Source organism: Lipotes vexillifer, unplaced genomic scaffold (genome assembly GCF_000442215.2).
Source record: "Lipotes vexillifer unplaced genomic scaffold, Lipotes_vexillifer_v1.1 scaffold153, whole genome shotgun sequence".
Taxonomy (NCBI): Eukaryota; Metazoa; Chordata; class Mammalia; order Artiodactyla; family Lipotidae; genus Lipotes; species Lipotes vexillifer.
This window is the reverse complement of record NW_006774670.1, coordinates 2,386,047-2,406,045: the sequence shown is the minus strand read 5'-3', so window position 1 is coordinate 2,406,045 and position 19,999 is coordinate 2,386,047. Positions and strand designations below refer to the sequence as shown.

The 19,999-nt window shown below is 38.1% G+C and overlaps 1 protein-coding gene and 1 pseudogene across 1 annotated transcript in view; both read right to left on the bottom strand.

Annotated features, from left to right (window-relative positions):
* Window positions 1-19,999, bottom strand: part of DTHD1 (death domain containing 1) — an 81,067-nt gene that overhangs the window by 7,725 nt on the left and 53,343 nt on the right.
* LOC103071539 (MORF4 family-associated protein 1 pseudogene) lies at window positions 8,804-9,154 on the bottom strand (annotated as a pseudogene).

Here is a 19,999-nt window from a genome sequence, read left to right as displayed (position 1 = left end):
ACACCAGGTTAAAAAACATATGGACCATACATATAGGGGGCTGACTTACCAATCTTTCAGAGAGGAAGCCACCAGTTGGGATGTTTGCTGGGGACTGAGACACTGGTAGGAGCCATTTTTGTGATCTCACGCTATCTTGTGAATGAGGGCACAGGTGGATGCCATTTTGGAATTGTCCCTCTAAACTGTTACTGCTAATGGGGGTACCCCACTGAGAACTCTGCTCATGCCTGCACCTCAGCCAGCCCTCACAGCCAGCTGAACAACAGCCCCACCCACCAGCATGCACAGTAGTAGCAGGTGGGCCTTGAAGCTGGCGGGAGGCCAGCTCCACCAACCAGTGCCCTACAGCAGCAGCAGCTGGGCCTTGCCATAACAGGAAGGGGATATCCCTCGACACCTGGCTCTGGTGGCCACGTGGGATTATGCTTCTGAGTCCCACAGGACATTTCCTAAAAAAGACCATCCTTCAAGACTGGGAGAGATGGCTAATCTACCTAATACATAGAAACAAACTCAGAGAATTAGAAAAAATGAGGAGAAAGAGAAATATGTTACAATCAAAAGAACAAGACAAAACATCAGAAAAAGAATTAAATGAAATGGAAATGAGCAATCTACCTAATAAAGAGTTCTGCATAATTGCTGTAAAGATGCTCACCAAACTTGGGAGAAGAATGGATGAACACAGTGAGAACTTCAACAGAGACAGAAAATATAATAAAATACTAAACATAAGTTATAATTGAACTTAAAATACACTTAAGGGATTCAACAGCAGACTGGATAAGGTAGAAGAACAAATCACTGACCTGGAACACAAAGCAACAGAAAACCGAGACTGAGCAGCAAAATGAAAAAAAAGAAAAAAAAAAAAGAAAGAAAAGGAATTTTAAAAAGTAAATATACCTTTAGGAAAACATCAAATGGAATAACTTTCATATTATCAGGGTCCCAGAAAGAGAAGGAAGAGAGAAAGAGCCAGAAGAATTCTTTAAAGAAACAGTGGCTGAAAACGTCCCTAATCTGAGTAAGAAAAGAGACATCAAGGTCCAAGAAGCTCAGAGATTTACAAATAAGATGAACCCAAAGAGACATACATCAAAACACATTACAATTAAAATGGTAAAAGTTAAGGATAAAGAGAGAATCCTAAAAGTAGCAAGAGAAAAGCAACTTGTTACATGCAAAGTAACCCTTCATAAGTCTATCAGCAGACTTTTCAGCAGAGATTTTACAGGCCTGAAGGAAAAGACATGATATATTCAAAGTGCTGAAAAAAAATTTTTTTCCAACCAATAATTCTTTATCCAGCAAGCTTATCATTCAAAATTGAAGGAAACATCAATAGTTTCCAGATAAGCAAAAGCTAAAGTCCATAACCAGTAAACCAGCCCTGCAACAAATATTAAAGGGACTTCCTTAAGCTGAAAAGAAATGGCACTAATTAATAGTAAGAAAACATACAAAAGTAAAAATCTCATTGGAAAAGGTAAATATATAATAGGGGTAGTGGATCAATCACTTGTAAAACAAGTATGAAGGGTAAAAGACAAAGGTAGAAAATTAAAATTACAATAATTAGTTAAGGAGTACATAAAATAAAAAAGATGTAAAATGTGTCATCAAAAATAGAAAATGGGGGTGGGAAGTAAAAGATAAAGCTTTGGAATGTGTTCAGATTTAAGTAGGTACCAACTTAAAACAGGGTACTATTTACATTGAATGTTCTATGTGAGCCTCACAATAACCACAGGAAAAAAAAAATAGTGAATACACAAAAGAAAATGAGAAAGAAATCTAAACAAAACACTAGAGAAAACTACCAAAACACAAGGGAAGAGAGAAAGATAAGAAGAACAACAACAAAAAAAAACTATAAAAATAGCCAGAAAACAATTAACAAAATGGCAATAAGTACATACCTATCAATAATTACTTTAAATACAAATAGACCTAATGTTCCAATCAAAAGATATAGAGTGGCAGAATGGATAAAAAAAAAAAAAAGACCCATCTATACACTGCCTATGAAAGACTCATTTCAGAAGAAAGGACACACAGACGAATAATGAAGGAGCAGAAAAAGATATTCCATGCAAATTGAAATGAAAAGAAAGTGGAGTAGCTATAGCCATATCAGACAAAATAGACTTTAAAACAAAGACTGTAATAAAAGACAAAGAAGGGCATTACATAATGATAACAGGATCAATCCAGTAAGAAGATATAACATTTATAAATATATATGTACCCTACAGAGAAGCACCAAAATATATAAAACAAATAATAATGGACTTAAAGTGAGAAATTTAAGCAATACAACAATACTAGGGGATTTTAACACCTCACTTACAACAATGGATAAATCATCCAGATAGAAAATCAATAAGGAAATATTGGACTTAAATGACACATTAGACCAGATGAACTTACTAGATATACACAGAACATTCTATCCAAGAGCAGCAGCATACACGTTCTTTTCAAGTGCACATGGAACAATCTCCAGGATAGATCATATGCTAGGCCACAAAACAAGTCTTGATAAATTCAAGAAGACTGAAATATTATCGAAGCATCTTCTCTGACCACAATGGCATAAAACTAGAAATCAACTACAAGAAAGAAACTGGAAAACCCACAAAAATGTAAAGATTAAACAACATGCTACCAAACAAACAATGGATTATTAGGAAATCAAAGAAGAAATATGACATACTAAAATCTATGGAAAACCACCAGCAAAAGTGGTTCTAAGAGGAAAATTCTTAGAGATGCAGGCCTACTTCCAGAACAAGAAAAATCCCAAATAAACAATTTAACTTTACACCTAAAGGAACTAGTAAAAGAAGAATAAACAAGTAGAAGGAAGGAAGTTAGTAGAAGGAAGGAAATAATAAACATCAATGCAGAAAAAAATGAAATAGAGACAAAAAGTAGAAACAATCAATGAAACTAAGAGCTGTTTTTTTGAAAGATAAACAAAATCAGTACATCTTTAACTAGACTAACCAAGAAAAAAAGAGAGAGCACTCAAATAAGTGAATTCAGTAATGAAAGATAAGTTACAACTGACACCACAGTAATAAAACAGATCACAAGAGACTATTCGAAACAAATATATGACCAAAAATGGGCAATCTGGAAGAAATGGATAAATTCCTAGAAACATACAATCTCTCAGGGCTGAATTATGAAGAAATAAATCTGAATAGACAAATTACTAGCAAGGAGATTGAAGCAGTAATCAAAAATTTCCCAATGAACAAAAGTCCAGGACCAGATGGCTGCACAGATGAATTCTACCAAATATTCAAGAAGATTTAATACCTATCCTTCTCAAGCTCTATCAAAAAATTGAAGAGTTGGGAACATTCCCAAACTTGTTTTACAAAGCCAGCATTACTCTGATATCAAAACCAGTCAAGGACACCACACACACACACACACACACACACACACACACACACACACACACAAAATCCAGACCAAATCCCTTGATGAATGTAGATGCAAAAATCCTCAACAAAATATTATCAAACTGAATCCAACAATTTATTAAAATAATCATATACCACAACCAAGTGGGATTTATTCCAGGAATGCAAGGATGATTCAATGAATCAATAGCCACAAATTAATTAATGTGAAGAATCACATTAACAAATGAAGGATAGAAATCATTTGATCATTTTAATAGATGTGGAAAAAGCATTTGACAAAATTCAGCATCCAGTTATGATAAAAGAAACTCTTAACAAAGTAGGTGTAGAGGTAACATACCTCAACAGAATAAAAGCCATATATGACAGACCCACAGGTAACATCATATTCACTGGTGAAAAGTTGAAAGCTTTTCCTTGAAGAACAGGAATAATACAAGAATGCTCATGATCACCACTGTTATTCAACATATTATTGTAGTCCTAGCCATAGCAATTAGGCAAGAAAAAGAAATAAAAGACATCTAAACCAAAAAAGAAAGAACTAAAAGTATCATATTTGCAGATGATATGATGCTGTATATAGAAAACCCAAAAGATTCCACCAAAAAACCATGAGAACTAATAAATGAATTCAGAAAAGTTGCAGGATACTAAATCAATATACAGAAATGTGTGACATTTCTATATACTAATAACAAACTGTCAGAAAGAGAAATTAGAAAAAAAAATCCTGTTTACAATTGCATCAAAAAGAATAAAATATCTAGGGATAAATTTAACCAAGGTGAAAGACCTGTATATTGAAAACTATTAAACACTGATGAAAGAAAATGAAGACACAAACAAAGGGAAAGATATTCCATGTCCATGGATTGGCACAATTAATATTATTAAAATGTCCATACAATTCAAAGCAATATACAGATTCAGTGCAATCTCTATCAAAATTCCAATTGCACATTTTACAGAACTGGAACAAATACTACTAAAAACTGTATGGAACCTCAAAAGATTTCAAATAGCCAAAACAATCTTGAAAAAAAAGAGCAAAGCTGGAGGTGTCATGCTCCCTGATTTCAAACTATACTACAAAGCTAATCAAAAGAGTATAGTATGGCCATAAAAACAGACACACAGATAAATGAAACAGAACTGAGAGCCTAGACATAAACCTACATAAACATGGACAATTAATTTATGACAAAGGAGCAAAGAACATACAATGGTGAAAAGATAGTGTATTCAATAAACAGTGTTGATAAAACTGGACAGCCACATGCAAAAAAAAAAAAAAAGAAAGAAAGAAACTAGACCACTATCTTATACCATACACAAAATTGAACTAATAATCCTAGAGAGAAACATAGGCAGTAACCTCCCTTACATCATTCTTATTTATGTTTTTGTGGCTGTGACCCAAAGACAAAGGAAACAAAAGCAAAAATAAACAAATGGGACTATATAAACTAAAAAACTTCTTCAAAGTGAAGGAAAGCATCATCAAAATGAAAAGGCAACCTACTGAATTGGAGAAGATATTTGCAAATCATATATCTAATAAAGTGTTAATATCTAACATGCATTTAAAAAACTCATACAACTCAATAACAAACAAACAAATGATTTAAAAAATGGGCAGAGAATCTGAACAGACAGTTTTACAAAGAAGACAGAGATGGCTAACAGGCACATGAAAAGATGTTCAACATTTTTAGGGAAATGCAAATCAAAATGACAATGAGATATTACCTCACACCCATCAGAATGGCTATTATTGAAAAGAGAAGAAATAGCAAATGTTAGAGAGGATACGGAGAAAAGAGAACCCTAGTTGTTGTGGGACTGTAAATTGGTGCAGCCATTATGGAAAACAGTATGGAGGTTCCTCAGAAAATTAAGAATAGAACTACCATATTTCCACTTCTTGATATTTATCCAAAGAACACAAAAACACTAAATTGAAAAGATAGATGCACCCCTATGTTTATTGCAGCATAGAAACAGCATAAGTGTCTATTGATGGATGAATGGATAAAGAAGATGTGGTATATATACACACAATGAAATATTACTCAGCCATAAAAAACGAATGAAATCCTGCCATTTGTGACAACATGGATGGACCTTGAAGGTATTACGCTAAGTGAAATAGTTCAGGCAGAGAAAGACAAATACCACATGATTTCATTCATGTCTAATCTCAAAAAACAAAACAAAGGAACAAATAAAATAAACCCAAGACAAACTCATAGATACAGATATCAGAATTGTGGTTTCCAGAGAAGAAGGGGGTTGGAAGGTTAATGAAATGGGTGATCAGGGTAAACTGTATGGTGATGGATGGTAACAAGACTTGTAGTGGTGATCACTGTGTAGTGTATACACATGTTGAATTATAATGCTGTACACCTGAAATTTATATAATTTTTAAAAAACTTACATTAAGAAGTATTAATGGGAGGAGGTTAAGAATCAACATAAGAACAATGTAAATTTAAGTATATTGATACTGTAGCACTGTAAAATAAGTGCATAGAATTTTTGAGATATTAACTATGTACTTAATCCTCTCAAAAAATTGAGAAATGCCAATTTAAATAGTGCAGCAGATTCTATCATTCCCATCAACAGGCATATGACCTGAATTGAGTCTAGGACAAGAGGTGTACATTGGATTTTTTTCTTTTCTTCGTGTAAACAATTTACCCCCCTCAGTCATTCTTTCTTCACAGATGTCTCATAGCACCTTGATGCACTGAGAGTGATTCTAGTGTTTACGTATTTTTTCACATACGTGAAAATTCAAGCCACATTCTTTATCTGGTGCCCAACCACAGAAGCAGTGGATTGTGGATGCACAGGAAATCTTGGGCTCTTTTACACTTCCAGGCACTGTGCTGGTCTCCCATATAGCCTCGTTATTCAGGGATTTTCAGTGCCCCCTTCCTATTCCTTCCCTTCCCTTTTCTTTTTTTTCCCCCATGGTTTTTTTTCTGTACACTATTTTTGCCTTGCATACCACCTTTTAAATTTCACTGGTACTCAGGTTCAGCTCCAAGCCAAACAGGGAAGCCTCTGTTTGTCCTGGAATGTCCCCTCCCACAGATTCTGTGTCTACATGTGGTTCCTTGGATGCCTTCATTGGCAGGACTGGCTTTAATTTTTCCCTACTTTCCTCTCTTCCCTTCTTCCAATCAAAAAGTGCTATTCTGTTGCATCTTCTCAGGATCTACTATTTGCTAAAGGAATTTTTATTATTCCTCTCAGGTAACCTGATTTTATGTTAATATTGTACATTTTATTTTGCTTAATGCAGTTTCTAAAATGTCACTGTCAACATGTTACTGCTCAGGAAGATTGTCTGGCAAGCTTAAACCTGGCTCTCAAGTTCTCAGTAATACACATATACCTTGTAAAAGGGTGTAGTGGGGCTTATGTGGCAGTTTTTCTTTCACTATAAGTCCTTCAAAGGCATCAGTATAAAAGTATAAATAACTCGGATATGTACAGATATGTCTTATTTATGCTGCAAAGCACCACAGAGATCTCATTGACTTAGAAGTGTTTTTAAAAGCTTGGAACCAAAGACCACTCACACCTGGAAGGGGTATGTGTCTTGAAGTTTACAGGCCACTGTTTTTTAAGACTCCTTCAATTACTGACTATTCTTTCCATCCTTCTTAAGTAAAACCCTGTTATTGAATTCTTAAAACTAAGCAAACCATTTTTTAGTTCAAATCATACATGTACCAGCTTGATCTTTTGTGTGCAACCCAATAAATTGGACTTGGGCACAACCTTTATTTTACCCAACATTGTTTTCCATGGCACATCTTAAAGTTTCCTTTTGTTGTATCTTTACACCACTCCAAGAACCAGCCATCAGTCTTGGCTGTACTTGTTAGACTGCCATCTCTTTGAGGGCCAATAAGGTATCTTGTTCCTAAATTAATTCTTCACCATGCTTTACATGGTATTGACATAACACATAGGGTAGTAAAAACTGTTTATATGATACCTTCTCTTGACTTGAATGGTCTCCTCCTTCAAATCCTACCATATTTTCAAAACCATTGGTCAAATTCCACCTCTTTTATCAACTACTCTAGTCCCTGGTTTCTTATTTGTGAATTTATGCACTGCCACTCAATTTATCTCTTAACTCAATGTTGTCTTGTGTTGTCATCAATGCCATTCATATATCCTTATTCATGTATGTTTGTTTTCCCTCCCCAATTAGACTTTCAGTAATTTTTATATCCTTTTATTTTCAATCAGATAAATAATTTTATTAACATAATAATTTTTTTCCTCATCATAAAGTTTTGATCTCAAATAACTGTCAGATCTGCTACTCAAATGAATTTATAGCTGGACAATTTATGGAACCCTGAAGATACCTGTTCCCTGTCCAGGTTAGTGTCCATTGCAGATAGTTCTCACTTTCCTTCTCCAGCCCCTCAAGGGCCTTTGCAAATATCTCTTTCATTTTATGCCCAGAATCCCCTGAAACGTATCAGGGTATAACATCAACTTGTACAGAATACCAAGATCTCATCTCCTATTCTAGTTTCCTTGTCAAAAAAGCTGAGTTAGGCTATCCAAACAAACTGGCCAGACAGATTATATCAGATAGTGTGTCACACAAAATTTAAATTTTCAACAAAATACATCTTTCCTTCTTTGGTCTCACACAGAAACTAAAGTCCCAAAATACAGACAATACCATCCTCCACCCCTTCTTCTGATTCATCAGTCTTAGCCAAGTCAGCCCCATTCACACTCCCAGTAGGAGTCTGGTCCCCTGTTCAGCTTCTTTAGCAGTTGCTGCATGAAATCATCTTCCAGTAATAATGCAGCTCCTTTGGCACCTCCAGAGCTAGAGAACTCCATCTGTGAGTCTCATGAGCCACACACACAGACCCAACATTCCAGGGAGCTATCTGGTCACACAAGAACAAGCAAAGTACCTCAAAATTTAGAAATAACCCAAAGCCCAGGAACAAATGTGATTACAAGATTCCTTACAAGAAGCTTGCAGCTTCTCTTACCACTGCAAGAAGCTTAGGCACTAATTCTCATATGTAAGGGCATTTCCCAAATAAAAGTTACTTCCCCAAACAAAAATTTTTGACACTTACAACTCATATTGAGGTCATTAACCACAGACCATAGCAGAACCTTAGTGTAAGTGAGGACAGTGTATAAACAGAGAGAAAAAGAGAAAACAAAAGACTCTCTTGCTTCAGCTTCTTTAGGTTGTCAGCCAATCTCCATTGCTTGACCAGAATCCATTATCTATAAACGGCTGACCCTCTTTCAAGACAATTGCTTTTCTTATCCACTGGACTAGGTCAGCCGACATCTATCTCTGTTATCTTTGCAATTTCCTTCGCCTTCTCCTCCACCTTTTCACACCTTTCGGTCACTCTGCCCTCAATTCCATCATCTGGATTCTGAAGATGACTCAGAGTGCTTTTCTCCAAGGCTTTCACCTGGGTTTTGATTTGGATGAATATATTGTCCATCTCCTACAACTTGCTCCTATTCTGCCTATATGCTCTCCTGTGCACTCCGGTGTAAGACACAATAATCTCCTGCATCTTGCTGATGACTGGAAACAGGAACTGCTCAAAATATTCCTCAGGCCCCAGCACTTTCACTTTCCCTGGTTCCACCAGTTCCACGATGTCCAAGAGCTGCATTTCCCCTGCTACTTTAGATGTGGACCTGAGCACAGAGCGGTGGACAAGCAGTTGACCTAGAGGTCAGCCAGAGCTCTGAGTGTCATGGCCCCTTTCACCACAATGCTGTGCCTCTATTGAAACAAAGCTCCTTTCCAGGGTGCCACATCAGCAAATATTCGTGTCTCTGTAAATGCTCTGCTTGACCAGAAAGGCAGTGTATCCAATCAGCCAGTCCCCAAAGGCCAAGCCAGCTCTAGGCCTTCTCACCCCCAACAAGAGTGACTATGTGACCCCAGCCAATCAGATATTTTCTATTTGTCTCATCCTTATTCTTTTTCTTTATCTTATGAAAGTTTCTTGCCTTCTACCCCATTTTGTAGTTCTCTGAAAGGAGACTGTCTACTTCATAAAGTCTTAAATAAAATTTATTTGTGTGATGTAAATTGTCTTCTTTAATCATTTTAGCACCTCTTACAGTCATGCCACTGGTAGAACCTATTGTATCATTTTCTGTGTTTCCTTTTATATCAGCACTTCTATTTACCACAGGGTTACCACACCATACCCTCAATCAATTCCTGATAGCTTCAAGGACTCTCTGTGGACAATTATGAAGATTATTATCACCACAAATTTAAAGTCTGTAGTTTCAGCTGGGCACCAGGGCTGCTCAGCAATATTTTTATGTATCCCTGGAGATTTCTTCCACCATTCCCTACAGAAGACATTGCAACTCTTTACTACTCTTTGCAAGACCTCTACCTCACCCTTGGCTACCACTCCCACCAAGGAGTTTGGTTTTCTACTCACTGAGAAAATAAGGCAGTATTCTCAAAGCTTAGTATTCATAAAAATGAATCTTGAGAAAAAGGCAAAAAAGTAAGCCCACACTTTGATAGAATTGGTCTCAGATAAGGCCACATTTATAACACGGGTGATTCTAATAGCGAAGTATGGTGGCTCCACTCAGAAAAGCACAGTGAAGTAGGAATTACATCAATTATCAACTTGCATTCCAAAGGTATCCCAGCAAATGCATGGAAGAATGAAAGAAATATCTTTATCCAAGAAGTTAGGAAGATTTTCAATATCATGTCAGGACCAAAGTGAAATTCTGATTTCACTTTAGTCCTGATGCTATAGAGATACAGTAAAAAAAATAATTTCTGATTTATAAATTGCCCCATAGGTGTCATACAGATGACCTAGCTCTGGTGCATTCCTCCTCATGCAGGAACTCAAACTCTGGCAAAGTCCTCTCCAGGTATTTCTGGCAGTCCTATGGGCTTTACTCTCTTGGTATCCACATGTTCCACCAGGTACACCACAATGCTCAGCCAGGAAATGCAGCCATCCACGCTCTTTTTGTGGGCACAAGTTTCCTTTCCTGTGTCTATCATGGAGTCTATCATGTGCACTACCATGTAGTGCACCATGTTGGTTTCTACCCATACCGCACTTTTGCTCCCAAGGTAGCACATAAGCACAGTTGTTCCACATCAGTGGTCACCACAGGTTTGTTCTGCTGTAGCCCCAGCACCGTTCTGCTAGATCCTTCCAGCAGTGATACCATTCTGACCTACTCTATATGGAGCCCATGATCTCTCCTACTTTTCTCCCAAGCAAAGCAATTCTCCATTAGTGGCCACCCTAAGCCCTCTTGGTACATAAGTTGTATGGTAAAGTGTGATAGAATGAAGGAAGTTTTTTTTTTTTTAGTAAATTTATTTATTTATTTTTGGCTGCATTGGGTCTTTGTTGCTGTGTGCGGGCTTTTCTCTATTTGCCTCGAGCAGGGGCTACTTTTAGTTGCGGTGTGCGGGCTTCTCATTGTGGTGGCTTCTCTTGTGGAGCACAGGCTCTAGGTATGTGGTCTTCAGTAGTTGTGGCACACAGGCTCAGTAGTTGTGGCTCACAGGCTCTAGAGTGCAGGCTCAGTAGTTGTGGGGCGTGGGCGTAGCTGCTCCGTGGCATGTGGGATCTTCCCGGACCAGGGCTCGAACCCATGTCCCCCCCGTTGGCAGGTGGATTTTTTTTTTTTTTTTTTTTTTGCTGTACGCAGGCCTCTCACCGTGGTGGCCTCTCCCGCTGTGGAGCACAGGCTCCGGACGCGCAGGCCCAGCGGCCATGGCTCACGGGCCCAGCCGCTCTGTGGCACGCGGGATCCTCCTGGACCAGGGCATGAACCCGCGCCCCCCGCATCAGCAGGCGGACTCCCAACCACTGCACCACCAGGGAAGCCCCGGCAGGTGGATTCTTAACCACTGCACCACCAGGGCAGTGGTTTCCCATTCTGCACTTCATAATATGTGTAATATCATTGTTTCCCAATGGACAGTGGGAAACAATGATATTCTTGACACCTAGAGCAGTATCCTGTCTCTTTTTTTCTTTTACTGAAGTATAGTTGATTTACAATATGGTGTTAATTTCAGGTGTACAGCACAGTTATTCAGTTATATATATATATATATATATATATATAGAGAAAGAGAGAGAGAGAGAGAGAGAGAGAGAGAGAGAGAGAGAGAGAGAGAGAGAGAGAGAGAGAGAGAGAGAGAGAGAGAGAGAGAGAGAGAGAGAGAGAGAGAGAGAGAGAGAGAGAGAGAGAGAGAGAGAGAGAGAGAGAGAGAGAGAGAGAGAGAGAGAGAGAGAGAGAGAGAGAGAGAGAGAGAGAGAGAGAGAGAGAGAGAGAGAGAGAGAGAGAGAGAGAGAGAGAGAGAGAGAGAGAGAGAGAGAGAGAGAGAGAGAGGAGTTCCCTGTACTATACAGTAGGTCCTTGTTGTTAATATATTTTATATATAGTAATGTGTATATGTTAATCCCAACCTCCTAATTTATCCCTCCCCTCACCTTTCCCTTTGGTAACTATAAGTTTGTTTTTTATGTTTGTGGGTCTATTTCTGTTTTATAAAATAAGTTCATTTGTATTTTTTTTTAATTCCACATATAAGCGATATCATATGATATTTGTCTTTCTCTGTCTGGCTTACTTCACTTAGTATGATAATCTCTAGGGCCATTCATGTTGCTGCAAATGGCATTATTTCATTTTTTTTATGGCTAAGTAATATTCCATTTGGGCATATATTTGTAGAAAATTATAATTTAAAAAGATACATTCACCCCAAATTCACCCCAATGTTCATTGCAGCACTATTTACAATAGCCAAGACATGCAAGCAACCTAAATGTCCATCGACAGATCAATGGCAATATCCTATTTTAAATTGTAACTTGGGTGGTCACTAATTTCAGGGGCACCTACAAGAATATACTATTGCTATTTGATGGATATAGAAATAACAAGTGGTAGAGTTTTCTTCTTTAATGTCTACCTGCCTACTGGCTCTTGGAGTCTCTACTGAAGAACCAGTTTTTGTGTAAGGTAACATGCTAAGAACTTTCTGATACTTGAAGCACCACCTAACATGGGTGCTTCCCAACCTTACAGCTGAATGTCATTGTAACACATCCAACAACAAAAAAATGTGATGCTGGCATTAGCATTTTTATCATTTGCCCTAAGGCACTTATCCATGAAGAGATTTTCACAGGTGATTACTCTAATATCGTGTGGCAACAACTTTTCCATCCAGCCTTAACCCCCATACTCCTCCCACCTCCACGAACTTATTGTAGATTTATCTGATAAATAGGTCATTTATTTTGTAGTTAGAAGATATAGATGTGAGAGTGGTATGAATAATAAACCAAGGGAATGTGCATAATTAGTATATTTCCATGTATCTTTACCACAGATTTTACCAGAAGACTTTACAATACCATAGCCAACCAAGTACCAGTTTTCACTGCTTACTCTGCTCTGTATTTATTTCATATAGAGACCTCTTCAACTAAGTAATAGTTGACATTTGCTTGAGTTCATTTATTGAATCATAATAATAAATTGTAGAGTCTCAAATTTATAATGTATGACTCCTATAAGATTCTTAGTGGTTTTACATTGTAAATACATTAGACTGTTGATCAAAGAAGTAATCTGATACAAAAGATTAATGTCAACATAAAAACTCTGTGCTTCAGTTATGGGTCCAACATAATACAAGTCAAATAAGAACTTATATCAGTGTTGGGTGAGGACATACTGGCATGAAGAACTGGGCTACACTTTCGGTTTCCAGTCTAACATGTGAGAGGTTAAAAGTTGCCACTCTGTCCTAAAAAGTAAAAAAGCAGAACAAACTGAAAAATCAACAACTCTCTTTAAATCTGTCAGAGAAGTAAGGTCACAGGGCAAACCTCTGTGCCAAATTCGAAGAGACTGACAGGCAGATACAGAGAATCCCAACTTACCAGAGCAGAAACCCACAAGCACAAACCACCATGGGAACTAGAGCCAGGGTAAGGAAACCTGAACCAAAATTGATAAATTGCTAGAGGCTCAGTATGGATAAGTCCAAGAGTTGTAAACTACAGGGGGACCCCGTCATGGGGGGGAGTTTCCACACTTTTGTGAAGCTCAATCGGGTTCTCATAGTGAATACCTGAGAAAAATCCAGTTGTGCTTCCTGCACGGAGCGGGGAGAGGAAGCATTCTGAAATATCCCCGAACACTGTTCTTCTGAGCCAGGCCTGCCCTCTGAAGAAACTATTTGACCAAAGCCTAATCTTTTGGTGTTTTATCAGAGCCTAACTGACCTGGGGAAGGGAAATACCCAACTTCAGGCCCCTGTAGCCATCCTGTCCCGCCAAAGCTGGGGGTGGGGAGGAGACTGAGACTGAGAATCAGGGAGACTGAAGTTCACAGGCTCACTGAAGACTGAGACCTAGTCACAGGCCTATAGAACACTTCCCCGCCCTCACACTTACCACTACATCACAGAAGGGCTATTTATAGCAGTTCCTTTTACTGCATTCAGCTATCAAGAAAAACAATTACAAAACATACCAAATGGCAAAAAACACAGTTTGAAGAGACAGAGCAAGTATGAAAACCAGTCTCAGACATAGCAGGGATGTTAGAATTATCAGATAAGAATTTTTTAAAACTATCATTAATATGCTAAGAACTCTAGTGGAAAAAGTGGACAGCATACAAGAACAGATGTGCAATGTAAGCAGAGACATGGAAATTCTAAGAAAGAACCAAAGAGATATACTAGAGATCAAAAGAACTGTAAGAGACATGAAGACTGTCTTTAAAAGCATTATTAGTACATGTACATAGCTGAGGAAAGAATTTGAGCTTGAGGATATCTCGACAGAAACCCCAAAACTGAAAAGCAAAGAGAAAAACACAACATCCAAAAACTGTGAAACAACTATGAAAACATATGGATAATAGGAATTCTAGAAGAAGAAAAAGAGAAAGAAACGGAAGTATTTGAAACAATAATGAGTGAGGGTTTCCCCCAGATTAATGTCAGACACCAAACCACAGAGCCAGGAAGCTCAGAGAATACCAGGCAGGGTGGATGCCAACAAATGAGCTAAATGTGTAACTGTATTATTTCACTCCAAACCCTTAACCAGTAGTCTGAAGAATTGTCATCCCCATTTCACAGATGTAACTTCTTCAAGGTAACATGGAACTAATCTTGAAATCCAGGTCTGTCTAAAGCCCTGACTTAAATCATAAATATTATTGCCTCCAGATAATGATATAAGCTGCTATTTTAACTACTTACCATATACCAGTAATTATTCTAATAACTGAAAATATATAATCTTGGTAGAGTCTAGTACATCTATAACCTTGTGAGGTAGTTGTTACACTTACTTTACAACTGAGAAAACTGAAGTTTATTTATTTATTTATTTATTTTCTTTTCATGTCATTTTTATTCACTCTTCAATTTATTTATTTATTTATTTATTTATTTATTTATTTATTTATTTATTTATTTTTTAACATCTTTATTGGGGTATAATTGCTTTACAATGGTGTGTTAGTTTCGGCTTTATAACAGAGTGAGTCAGTTATACATATATATATGTTCCCATATCTCTTCCCTCTTTGTCTCTAAGAGGAATCAGAGGTTGTTGGGAAGGTTGTTAAAACCCAAATTTGCAACTGGAATGCTTGCTGAAAGCACCTGGTTACCTCAGCAGTCAATATAAATTACAGAGGCTTTCGTCCTTATCCCCTCCTGGGGCACGTGGAGCACAGCCCTAAGGGAACTCCTATTACTCTTTTTTCCAGTGCTCCAGGAGACGTGCACATCTGTTGTTGACACATGTGGAACCTCAGCTCTCCCACCACCTCTCACACTGTTGATGTGATCATGATATTTTCAAACCTAAGGAAGGACCTCCAGGCAGAAGGAAGACACACCTGACACAATTAAAACCAAAACAGTTGGCACACTGGGATACAGATGAGGAATTTACTGCCTTTCTCTGTACACTCCGAGCTGCTGGATGTTAGTGAAGGGTTAAGCTAAGGACAAAATTAAAGAATTGTATCTGTTTTCTTATTACATGAAGAGGTTGCATCACTTGGTTTTTCCTTAAAATCTCTGACCATAAAATTGTGACCCTTTCCTAATTTACCTGGGCTACTTCAAGTTTACTTTGGGGAACTCCTTTCCACAGACAGATTGACATTGCCTTTTAGGATCTTGCAATGCATGCTGGTTAAGAATCTTAGCCTGGGAACCACCCGGACCTGGGTCTGATACTTGACTCACCGCCTACTTACTAGCTGGGTGACCTCAGGCAAGTAGCTTCCCCTCGGCAAGCCCATCTCCTTATCTGTAAAGCAGGTAGGACACCCCACTGCCAGCCTGGGAGTATTCTTGTGAGGATTCAGAGAGACCTTGGTATCAAGTCTTCCTCTCGGTGACCGACGCATAGTTAAGTACTCAATAGTTTCTTTGTTTTTACCATTGTAATTGTTTTACAAAAGAGAGTCGAACAGATAAAATGCACAAGCTGACCTGTAACATAATTGAAAAACTTAAGGCAATGCACATGTATTTTGGCAGTTTAGAATGTGATAACTGGACAAACGTTTCTTCCTTGTTGAGTGCTCAGCAAAGTCTGCATACTGTGCTATTAGAAATGCCTGTTATAAGGGGAACAGACCTCCACCAGGTTCATAGTATCATTTGAATTTGAAGGCATTCCTTTCTCACAAAAGGAATTGCCATTTGAAAGGACAAGTCCCTATGAGGAGTAGAACAGACAGCAGAAGGTCTTGGCTTTTAGCTGCCTGAGCCATCTCAAATAATTCATCCAGTCTTCTTGACCTCTGCTTCAACCTCTCTGTCCAGGAAAGCAACAGGTATATTGCATGCAAGGAGGTTACTGATTCCTTCAAGTTTGATTTTGGGGTCAGATAGAACTAGCTTCAAATTCTAGCTGCACAGCATGCAAGCTGTGTGGCTAATGATTTTGAGCCCTAGTTTATGCCTCTGGGAGGAGATTAATGGGGTACCTTCCTGATAGGTTTGCTGGGAGGATTAAAAGAGAGCAAATTGCCCAAGCTTTGCAAATGGCAGCTAATAAAATAATGAAAACTTTTTGCTTTCAGAACTCTATCTTAAATTGAGGACTCCAAAGAGCTTCTGTGACTATTATTAATTTTTAATTAAAAGTAAGTTAAAATTTATTTTATTACTATGAGAAACAAAATGAGAAACTTTAAAAATATTTGTGTATTAATTTAAAAATCACAGCAAACTCTTAATATGCTAACATAAAAATACATTTTTAATAAAAAGTAACTTTTTTTAAAAAAAGGAACAAAAGAGAAGACTTCATTAGTTTTTTTTTTTCAAGTCCCTTTAATGTCTTAGTAGGAAGGAGTGGAATTCTCATATCTGCTTCCACTAAAATCTGTTGCAGTATCACACATTACTTAGCTTCTGGAAAACTCCACTTTACACCCTAGATGGAATGAAAGCAGAGAAAAGCAAATAATACCTTGGCATTATAAAAATAGTTTTGACCTCATGGACTCCCTGAAAGGGACTCAGGGACCCCCCACTCTTTGAAAACAACCGACTTGGGACAACTGTCTTTCAAACTCTCAAACTGTAGATGATCCAAAGGCTTATGTAGAAAAAGAATGTTACAATGCATAAGAGAAAGAGAAACATCAAGGCCAAGAATATAGAATATCTGAGTCCCACTGAAGAATTTACTTTTAGAAATAAGCTTGTACTCAAGTACGGGGCAGGAGAACAGCAGGAGCCCGAACATATTTACAGAATCAGGCAAGTATCAGGCAAATATATTCTCCAAACAGACTGGACAAACTTGTGATGCCAGTAATCCAGACATCACAGATCACTGCTTCTATGTCTCTTTCTCCGTTCTCCACCACTCCACACCAGCACTGCAGGAAAATACCCATTTGCTCTCTGGATTATCGAATGTTGTAGTTATACCCCACCAGGGCATGGTGACTCAAACCCAGAAAAACTCATGGGTTTTTCAAACACACAGACCTGGGTTCAAAGGCTCGAATTGCCACTTAAGAGCTATGTAGTCTTGGAAAAGTTACTTAAATTTACTGAATCTCATGTATATGATGGGGATTGTGATGGACTAAAAATGACCATATTCTCTGCAACTCCTCCCATCAAAAGTGTGGAATGCAATGGAATACTACTCAGCCATAAAAAAGAAACCTTACCATTTGCAATAACATGGATGAATCTAGAGGGCATTATACTAAATAAGTCAGACAAAGACAAATACCACATGTGATCTCACTTATATGCAGAATCTAAAAAACTAAACAAAATGAAAACAGACTCATAGATACAGAGAATAAATGGATGGCTGCCAGAGGGGAGGGTGGGTGAAATAGCTGAAGAGGATTAAGAGGTATAAACCTCCAGTTATAAAATAAATAAGCCTGAGGATGGAATGTATAGCACAATAATGGTCAATAATACTGTCATAACTTTGTATGTGGACAGATGGTTACTAGATTTCTCGTGTGATCATTTCATAATGTATGCAAGTCAAATCTCTATGTAGTACACATGAAACTAACATAATATTGTATGTCCACTATCTTTCAATAAGATTTTTTTTAATTAATTAAATTTATTTAACACACATAGAGCTAATTCAAGTAATCTCCTTCTTGAGTGAGCTTTGGAGTTTTTGTCTTCAAGGAATTTGCCCATTTCAAGAAAGTAATCAAATTTTTTAGCAAAGTTGTTTATTATATTCTCTTAATCCTTCTAATGATGTAGATCTCTAGTGATATTTTTTCACTCCTTACACATAATGTATATATTCTACCTTTTTTTTGAATTTTTGAATTTTATTTATTTTTTTATACAGCAAATTCTTATTACTTATTCATTTTATACATATTAGTGTATATACGTCAGTCCCAATCTCCCAATTCATCAATAATGAATCTTTCAATAAGATTTTTTGAAAGTTGAAGTCTATTTTCTCATGTCTTGAATTGGGCTGGCGCTGAGTCTGCATCACTCTATGTGGTCGAAGCGGCAATACTTAACTTTTGAGCATGGTTTCAAGAGGCCCTGCAGCTTCCACACTTACCCTGTGGAACCCTGAGGCCCCCGTGCTGTGATGAAAGATTCCATGGAGGAAGAGGGCCAGCCATCTCTGGTGAGGCCCCAGACATCTTATCCCATCCAGCCTCAGCCAAGCAGCCATATGGAGAGTTCCGGTGAAAACAGCAGAACCACCACCCATTCAGCCCACAGAACTGTGAGAAATGATCATTCTGTTTTAGGCTACTAAATAGATGGGTAGTTTCTAGGGTGACCAATTTGTCCCAGTTTGCCTGGGACTTGCCCACTTTTAGCTGCCAGTCCCACATCCCAAGAAACCCCTCAGCCCTAGTTGGTCACCTATTTGTAGCACAATTGCAAATACCTTACACAGGAATAAGAGCGTTCAACTCAGTGTTTGAGAGAATTAAGTGAAATGATGAGGTAAAGGCAAAATATAGACAGAGCCCATAAAATGAAAGGTTTTGTTTTTCTTTTCAATTTATAAAATAACTTTATAATAATTTATAATTACTCTATCTTTAATAAAATAATATTTCCATAGCTAATTAAAATTTGATCTTTTATCTTTGTCTATAACTGAACTTCTCATTCAGGGCCCTAATTGCTTTTTTTCTTTTTTTAAATTAGTTTATTTATTTTTGGCTGCGTTGGGTCTTCGTTGCTGCACGCGGCTTTCTCTAGTTGCGGCGAGCGGCGGCTACTCTTCGTTGCTATGCGCGGGCTTCTCATTGTGGTGGCTTCTCTTGTTGCGGAGCACGGGCTCTAGGCACGTGGGCTACAGTAGTTGGGGCACATGGGCTCAGTAATTCTGGCTCGCAGGCTCTAGAGCTCAGGCTCAGTAGCTGTGGCGCACGGGCTTAGCTGCTCTGCGGCATGTGGGATCTTCCCGGACCAGGGCTCGAACCCGTGTCCCCTGCATTGGCAGGCGGATTCTGAACCACTGCACCACCAGGGAAGTCCCGGGACCTAATTGCTTTAAATATACCAGAGAGCATTCTCTGCTGGAGAATGCTGCATTTTCAGCTAAGCACGAAGGTAGCAGGCCCCTGGGAAATTATGAACCAAAAAGAGAAAGAAAACATTGGACTTAGCTAAATTCAAACTGGCTGTGAGTTCTCAAAAGAGTATCACTGTTGAAGATGGAAAACACTTAATATTATGTCATTCTGGGTGGGTCTAGAACAGGACCTTTTTTTGGACAATATTTTTCCCCAGGGGCATGTCTAGTGAAAACATAATCCACGGAGATGATCTGCAGATAAGGTCAATGCCATGTGCCCACAAAAAGGCAGAATCTCGGGGGCCTACTGGTTAAGAGAGTTGAAACCTTTGAAACTCTATTTTAGAGCTTTCCTTAGGAAGAAAAGTGGGAGGCTGGGGTGGTGGTGGG